This window comes from Triturus cristatus, chromosome 2_1, assembly GCF_964204655.1.
Source record: "Triturus cristatus chromosome 2_1, aTriCri1.1, whole genome shotgun sequence".
Lineage (NCBI taxonomy): Eukaryota > Metazoa > Chordata > Amphibia > Caudata > Salamandridae > Triturus > Triturus cristatus.
In genome coordinates, this window is record NC_140581.1 from 367,105,368 (window position 1) to 367,114,990 (window position 9,623).

Sequence of the window (9,623 nt, forward strand, 5' to 3'; positions counted from 1 at the left end):
CAATGGAATCAATTAAATATCTAATAGACTAACACGAAGAAGAAGAGCTAGTTTTTCTGAAATAGTAGGTGATATATTTAGTGCATTGATACCCTCAGTTGGAGTCATTCTAAATTTGTGTAAAATGTGCAAATTTTCAACAATAGTTGATCGTCTTTCTACAGATACTACTGCAGGGTTCTTAATGATTAATACAGAAATGGTTGCTATAAGGTCTATGCTTTTACAAAATCGTCTTGCTCTTGATATTTTATTGGCAAGAGGTGGTATGTTGAAAATTCAACATTGCTGCACTTACATTCCTGACAAAAGTCAGGGAATTAAAGGGTATATTAGAAATATTACAAAAATGCATGACAATTTGACTCAACTGGAGGTTGACAGTGTATGGGGAAGACTAACAAAGAATATAACGTCTATAGGGAAATGGATTACTAATTTTGGAAAGAGTTTTCTAAGTCAAATAATATTACCAGTAGTTGTGATAATGACAATAGTTTTGACAATAATGATTACATGTAAGTGTTGTAGAAGCAAGGGAAAAAGAAGAATACATTTAGAAAAAGAAAGCAAAGAAACGAAAGAGGGAATATGAAGAAATTCAGCTGGAGGAGATAAAGGGAAATATATATAAGAAGATTAAAGATTTGAAAGGGAAAGGAGTAGCTGACATAGATCAGGTGCAAGGAAAAGAGGCTGAGATGTGCTAAAGTTGTCATCTGGGAAGGGATGGGTAATTTTGTGATGGCTCAAAAATGCCATCAGAGAGGAGATTGATGGAGCAAGGACTCATAAAGAAGAGACTTGCTTGGAGCAATCCACTCGTTTAACTCACTAACAAAGTTATTAATCATGTTTTGTGAATAACTAATATGCACCACATGAACACACAGGTTAGTAAAGCTTGCGTATGTGTGTACTAACGCGGATAACAATGAAGAAGGACTAATACCACTTTAAACGGGGAAACTGTTGTGCGCATGCGTCCACTGCATCTATGCAGTATGACGTATTAATGCTTGGAGGGAAATTCTAGCGCATGAGCAGAAGACACTAAAATGGAGTCTTGAAGACTCGCGTGCATGGTATCTGCTTGTTTGAACTAAATTGAGTGGTTTTTACTAATGCGGGAAAAGATATTAACAAATAAAGGGAAATAGTGTAGAGGTGGGAGGTATACAGTGTGACCATTTATTTGTGAAATTAATATTTGTCTTTCTGACTTTATCACTAGTGCATATTTGGGCCTCTTTTGCATAGCTGGATTGAATGGAGTGATGCGAAGCCTGCGTATGCCCACTGAGTGAAACCATGAAGGCCATGACTGTATAATTGAAAGGGATCCAAAATCGAGTGCTACAAACGTGGGAACGGATGGTAAAGAGTTCAACGAAGAAGACTCTTATTCAGAATGTTATTAAAATAGTTGGAAGAGTAAACTAAAGGCGTATGAGAACTAAAATTATAAATAAAAATTAAGGTGATGGGTTTGCGAACAGTAGTTGAACTGATTTTAATGATATGTAAGCATGGTGTGATGGAGCTTCCCCCTTGCCTGACCAATCATATTTCGTATTTTTTTTATGATATTGAAAATTTAGTGGGTGGAACATGAAGAACGAAAGGTATAATTAAGATAGCTTTAGTCAGTTAGTTAGACTCAGACACAGATGCTGCGGGAGATGCTGTTGCTGGAAGAGATTCTGTGAGATGCTGATGAAGAATTGAATGCATAACTTGAAGCAGAACTTTCTATCCTAATTAATTGGGTTAGATCAGAAGATCGCGGAAGAATCTCAAGGAGGAAGAGACTGTCAGAGAGGGGTGCGGCGCAATTGTCGGTATTCTAGAGAGGTCAACAATCCTGTCCTGATTCCTGTCCTGAAGTGTTTGTCTCCTGACTTATTCTAGGGACCCTTACCAGCCCTTTGGCCAGGGGGCTGGTCTTTCACAACATCCTTGGTAAATATAATTTCCTGTTATTTGCAAATGTTCTTTTCTCTCTGTCCTCTCCCTTTCTGTGCATTGATTATTGTACGAGTCCGAGGAAATATTTTCTTTGATTTGACAAATTGAATTTTCTCTCCTATGAATGTTGGTGACAACACTGTATTTGGAATGATTCACATGCATTAATTTTAGAGAAAGATTTAAACCTTCCTGAGTCTGTGGTTATTTACTTCAAATAAAAGATTAGTTAGAGTTATGTTAATTATCACCATCAACTAGTTCAACTAATGGTCTGTCGACCAGAGAAAATAAGTTTTTGATCAGTGAAAAAGGTTAGTTAGGAGTATGGAAAAACTAAGCCTGAATATTGTGAAAATATATAAAACTATGACAAACAAATCCAGAGGTTTACTCAATTGTATGTGTGTTTTTAATGGGCCCTGGTGAGTATATGGTAGTAGAGTATCTGTTGTTGGTACGCTGCTGGATCACCACCATGAGTGGGGGAAGGTAAAATATGGCTCTCAGTCTGCCACTGCAGAACTCCTAACCCAACTTTGCCATTTTTAAAAATGAGAACGCCCAAACTACTTTTTTAATGTGTGCAAGTTACCCCTACAGCAGGCCTATCAAGTCATAAGGCAGGGAACTGCATATTAGAAACATAGAACATGTGTTTATCATGTTCTAGCAGAAAAACATGCAACTGTTGATTTTACTGGGAGAGGACTGGAAGCTCAATTGTTGAATACAGAGTTACAGATGGAACACGTCACTTGTTCTAATTTCTGAATGGGTCTACCAAAGTTGGTACTTCAAGTTATCAAACAACTCGTTACATTAAACCTGCTTATAACTAAGGGTGGGCGTCGTGCTCCGCTTCGCCCACGGAGTGCACGTAGCGCTGCCTGCTTCGCCGTTTACGAAGTAGGCGTAGCAGGCAGCGCTACGCCCACGCCACAGCGAAGCGGAGCTGCCCGCCTCCCGCCCGCCCTCATTTTAAAATACTTTAAAGAATATAAAAAGTAAATAAAAGACCTTACCTGCAGTGTGGCGTACCTGGGCTCCCTCTTCCTGCTTGCCGGTAACTTCTTCACACAAATGTGCATGCGCGGGCGCCCACGCATGCGCATTTCTCGCATGCGCGGACGTCTGCGCATGCGGACTACTACTACCACCAAAACATTTCTTCAAAGCTTGTTATTCAATTGTCACTCAGCTGTGAAACGTTACTGATATAGCTGGTCTCATACTTAACCTTAACATCCTCATTCTCACTGAAGCTTGTCTAAATGAATCCTTAATTCTTGACATACTAGTCCCACCTATTCATGACAACATCAGACTAGACTGTTCAGGCTGCTCCCGGGGTGGTCTAGCCTGTATACACCGATACACACTATCCATGAAACAAACACATTGTCTATCACTGCCCTCCTGCGAATACCTTAGGATTAACTTCAAAACCAATGAAAACACTATGTGCTCTCTTCACACGATTTACCAGCCTCCTGACAATAACCACACATTCATGGAACAGATCATAGAGATTATCTCCTATAGTTATGAAGAACGTACCAAACCAGATATTCCTTGGCAACTTCAACAGTCATTGGAACAATTCCAGTGGCCCTTTGGTGAACATTTTTTTATTCTTCCTCCAGGACCTCAACCCTATCCAAGCATGCAACAACCCTACCCATAGTAAAGGTACCACTTTAGATGTAATCATCGCAAAAGAAAACACCATTCAAATCAAATTCATACTACCTTGAAATTGGACTGACCACCATTGCATCACCTCTTTATATCTGAAAGAGAAGTTAACTCTAGGGGCCAACCTATCGAAGTCAAACATTGGATCAGATGCGGGCGTGGTCTGCCTAGCAAGAGGAACGGCCGTTCATTGAGTGTGCTCCGCGGGCCGGGGAAATTATCCTTCTAAAATTCTACATTGTGGTGGGGCTGCGACGCTGTAGCCGGTGCCCTCGGCGCGCTGACCAGCTGCCCATCGACTTGCCGTTGCTCCGAGCGGGCTCTGAGACGCTAGATCGCTGGAGAGACCTGCTGGGTCCGCGGTGCAGGCCTGGGACAACCGCGACGACCAGCGGACCTGAAAATCGAGCCCGGGATGAAGGGGCGGAGTAGACCTCGATGAACGGTGGAGCTGTGGAAGCCTAATTCGACGGACGCGGGCCGTCGCTGATGCGTGAGAGGTGAACCTGAGCTGGAGAAGCGTGGGGGACCTCGTGAATCTGCATGTGTCCCGTGCCTGTGGCTGCCCTGGCCGATTGTGTCCATGTGTGCGAGATGGCCGGAGGGTGCCATTTTGAAGAGCTGTATTCCTCACGGGGCACCTAGCGGGACAAGAAGTCGAGTGCGTCTTTGCTTCCCCTTATCTGCGGTGGTCCCGGGAGGAGTGAGGTGAGGAATTGGGCCATGCGTGACACTTGCTGAGGTGCTGGCGCTGCCCCCCTGGAGTTATTATATCGTGGAGTGGTGCTCGGGGGCAGAGGCCAAGCGGGGGATCTGGCGGATGAGCTGGGACTCGTCCTGTCCTGTCACTCCTGGGTGCGGTGAGCGGCGGTGGGGTGCTGTGGAAGACCCGGAGCAGTGTAGAGAGCGGCGCGGTGTGCTTCAATATCGGGGTGAGCTGCGCAGCTGCACCTCGCTGGGAAATCTGCTCTGTGCGGGTCCGGAGGTGTGGTAGTCTGCGGACCCGCTTGCGCCCTGGGTTACCGGCACTGTCCTGATTGTTGGCAAATTGATGCAAGATGGGAAAGCACGATGTCAAGCAGCCGAAGCTGACATTTGACAAGCGAGCCACACGCCATGCCGAACTGTCTTCGGATATGCAGCCGGAGTTGCACTACGAGGATGGGGGGGAGGATTTGCACACCTTAATGCTGGAAATGCGCTCAAGCTTGTGAAATATTGACTCTAAGCTGGATACCCTGACCTCGCAGTCGGTGAAAGCCCAGGTTTCCACGCATGAAACTCACTTAGATGCCCTGGAAAACCGGCACACTGAATTTCACAATTTCCAAGTAGAAACGAAAGAGCAACTGTTAAATATGGACACACTCCTGGGTGTTATCCGTGCTAAAAATGACGATTTAGAAGCGAGGTCGCGCAGGAATAACATACGCATTACCGGGATTCCGGAGACCACCGCGATCACTAGGTTTGAGAGCTACGTGACGGAGCTCCTACATACGCTGTTCGATCCTCAGCTGTCTCCGGTCTTCGTGGTGGAAAGGGCGCACAGATCCCTGGGACAGTGACCGCCAGTAGGGGCGCCGCCTCGACCGAGTTTGGCCAAGTTGCTGAATTACCAAGACCGGGACACTATTTTGAGATTGGCGAGAGAAAAAGGACAGCTGACATACCAAGGTAACGCCATGTAATTTTATCCAGACTTTACGCCGGCCGTGCAGGCAGCGAGACGTGAGTTCCTGCAGGCCAAGCGTATCCTCTTGCAAGCGCAGATCCCGTACTCCTTGCTTTATCCCGCAAAACTGAAGGTCTCTTATGAGGGTACTGCACATTATTTCACTGATGCGAAGTCCGCACTCAAATTTGCCAAGCATGTTGGAGGGAAGAAGGGCAAAGAGACCCGTGGGCCGACGGCGCCGGTGTCTGGCCACTTGAGCGATAACGACTGATACTGAATCAGGTCCTGATTAAGCTCCACATGTGCTCACCATTTTGCCATGATATGTGATTATCCATTCAGAGGCAACTGCAAGTCAATACAATGTTACTCTTAATTTTCTGTTGGCGTGCTTCTGGGGTGCGGGGGTGGGGTTGTGGTCACACTGCTGGATTCCCGGCCACCCTGTTCATTCAGGGGAGATTGCTGTCGCTACCATGCCCCCATGGGAGGTTTCCCTTGCAATGTTCGAAATTGGGAATGTTTTTGGTTTTTAGGGTGGGTTTGTCTACAACCTGATTGGGGGGTTGGAGTGGGTGAGGGGTGGGACTGGGATATTGTTTGGTTTTTTAATGCCAGTGTGATTTTTAGGTATGAGCCACTGTATAACTCTGTCACTTTGCTGATTCGCGAGGCGGTGCATCGGCCTCTTACTGAGGACAGCTGTCTGGGGTTGCTCACGATAAACCACTAAAATTGCTGACATGGAACATCAGAGGGCTAAATGACTGTCGTAAGGCTAGATTGGTCTATGCTTATTTAGCTAGGCATAACGTTGATATTTGTTTGCTGCAGGAGACACATCTGAACACTGCTCCCTCACCGAAACTACGGCATCGCAGATGGGGGCACACATACATGTCCATATATTCCAATTATGCCAGGGGGGTGGCTGTGCTGATTCGACAGGGGGTGGACTGGCAAGGGAGGGAGGAACACCGGGATGCAGAGGGCAGGTTCGTTATTCTTTGTGGACTGTTGGGGGAGCTCCCCCTGGTAATCGCAGCAATATATGGTCCCAATACCGATGCCCCTGATTTCTTTCAGGACGTATGGTCTAGGATTTAGGCAACGGGGTATGACACAGTATTGTGGGGAGGGGATTTCAATGCCATTCTGGACGATGCTAAAGATAGGAGGGGCGCGGTTCGTGTCCTACATCTGGTGGCTAGCTCTGCGTTGCAGTCCATAATTCAGGATGGTAACCTAGTAGACATATGGCGTAGTAGGCACCCCTTGGCCAGGGAAGGCACTTGTATTTCAGATCATCATGGTGCATGGTCCCGCTTAGATTATTGGCTGGTATCAAGGGATGAGGCGGCTTGGACTGCCGATGTGTCGCATTTGCCGCGAACGCTGTCAGATCATGCCCCGTGTTTGTTGCAATTAACTCCCCCGGGGTCGGCCCTCCGGCATTCCCTTGGCGACTCCCACCCCATGCTCTGCTGGATGAGGCCTTCAGGGAGGAAATACGGAGGGATATCCTAGACTATTATATTAATAATGAAGGTTAGGTGGAATCTGAGGCCTCACTTTGGGAAGCCTTTAAGGTGGTGATCAGGGGCCAAGGCATTGCGAGGCAGGCTGGGGTACTTAAGGCGATACGAGGCACACTGACGTCCCTGGAGGCCCGGATCAAGAAAACGGAGGGGGAATATTATTCCGCCAGTGACACTCACACAGCGCAGAAATGAAAGGCTCTTCTGTTGGACTATGCAGAGGAGGCGCAGCATGAAACAAAATTCCTAGGTAAATATACTGAAGCGCGCAGATATGGGGAGGGAGACAGACCGGGCCATAGACTCGCTGGCATGATTAGGCCATCTAGGTCAGCGACGTTTGTCCATGAGATCCGGAACCTGGAGGGATACATGATTAGGTGGCACATGGGGGTGTCGCACGAATTTGCCACCTTTTATCATAAATTATACACGACCACTCAGGGATCATGTACAGAGGAACTGGATGCATTTCTTGAGACCGTACCGCTGGTCTGGTTTATTGACTCCCATAGGAAGTACATGGATCTCCCCTTCACGGTAGAGGATGTGATACAAGTTATTAAAAGCCTACCTCTGGGGAGGGCTCCTGGTCCGGACGGCTTAACTACATCATTCTATAAGACTTATGCTGCGGAACTGGCGCCTCGCCTATTAGACGTTTACGGTGAATAGAGTATCCAGCTACTCTACACCTCCCCCTCGGCACGCGTACTGGTGAACGGTTTGTTATCTGACCCCTTTTTGATCTCGCGTGGGACTCGCCAGGGGTGCCCACTGTCCCCTCTCCTGTTCGCCATTTCGATGGAGCCCCTTGCGGCCCAAGTCCGACAGCATCACACCATGAGGGGTATTGGTTTTAGTTCCCGGAACCTACTTATATCTCTGTATGCTGATGATGTAACGTTACATATAATAAACCCAGAAGAGAATCTAGACCCGCTATTGAGAGAATTCATCCGCTTTGGTGGGATCTCGGGCATTTGCATCAACTGGACTAAGTCCGTGATCTTCCCGTTGACTGACGGTACTCCTCTGGTGACCTCGGAATTCCCCTTGCGTTGGGAGGCGGGGGAGGTTAAATATCTGGGTGTCTGGGTGAGCCGCAACACACAGGAAGTGTGGCGCCTAAACTATGGCCGTACGATGGAGTGGCTGGAGGACAAAGTGAAAATATGGGTGAAACTGCCGTTGTCCCTGACGGGCAGAATAGCTCTCGCCAAAATGCTCATTTTGCCGAAATCTTTATATTAGTTCGTTAATATACCAGTCCCGGTCACTAAGCACTTTTTGAACACACTTAAGTCTCATCTTCTCACGCTGGCGTGGGCGGGTGGACTGGTCAGAGCCTCCTGGGATCTTCTTACTCTCCCGTTGAAGCAGGGTGGTTTGGGCACCCCTGATATGCACCTCTATGCGATCTGTGCGCAAGCCCAGTTCTTGCACTATTGGGTGCACCCGACCCCATTCCAGCCACATGTAGCTGCCGAGGCGGAGGTAATGGCCCCAATTCCACTTAAGGTGGCGCTGTATCAAAAACCCCGCCGTCTTCGCGGCGATATAGATTCGGCTGGTACCCTGTGCTGGGCGTGGGACGAATTGCGCAGGAGGGCGAGACTCCCGTTGATTTATGCCTCCTCAGTTCCTCTGCCGCAGAACCCAATGATGCCTTAGGTACAAGACAGCCTTAGTAGGACACTAGCTACGACAATGAAACTCCAGATGTTTGGGGACCTGTACCCCGGAGACACATTTCGACCTCCGCCTGTCGCGGCCGAGGGATAGGCGGTGCCTTTTGCCGAAATCTTTCTATATCATAAAATTCGTACGGCGTGCCGCGCTTTGGGTGCGGACTTTCCAAGGGCGCCACCGACTATGTCTGCATTGTATAACCTGCTGAAGTTTCCCTCACCGCGGAAACTGGTCACTCGCTTGTACTCGCGCATGCAAGATAAAGCTCCGATCATAACACCGAATTCTCTTAAAAACTGGAATGCGGAGTTACAGGTAGATTTACCAGAAGAGCAATGGATATATTGCTGTGGACAATTGTCAGAGCTCTCCCCGAATTACAAGTAACGTTTGATACATTTTAAATATTTGCATAGATATTATAGAACCCTAGTTGGTCTCCATCGTATGGGTCTTCGGGCGGAGAATGATTGCTGGAGATGTGGTTTTGCGCCGGCCACGTTTTTGCATGTGGCATGGAGCTGCCCCATGATAGCTGAGTTTTGGGGGGCTGTTTTTGATGCAGTTAATATATTGGGGGTGGCGCTGACTCCATCTCCAGTGATAGGTCTACTGGGTTATGTAAAAGACATGCCACCTAAGTTGCGTAAACTGCATGCTCACCTCCTTTTGTTTGGAAAACGTCAAGTTGCAGTGCATTGGGGTAGGCGGAGGGTGCCCTGCGTCAGGGACTGGGTCAGAGACATCACATATGATCACACCCAGTTGAGTACGTATTGGGAGTTGCTGCTGCCAGCTTCCAGACCCCGGAACATTTGGGATCCATTCTTAACGTGGTCAGCTAGTACGCACGGCGGGACTGGGGCGTCGGAGGTGGTGACATTGCAGTCAACCCCGTAAATGTATTATGTGCTTGCCTTAAACTCATGTATACTGTATAATATAGAGGTCATAAGTCTAGGTGACTAAAGGGGAGTGGTGTTCTGGTGTTGGCACTCTCAGACATAGACTAACCAGGTACTTTTATGTGTTTACTGTATCTGCTATAC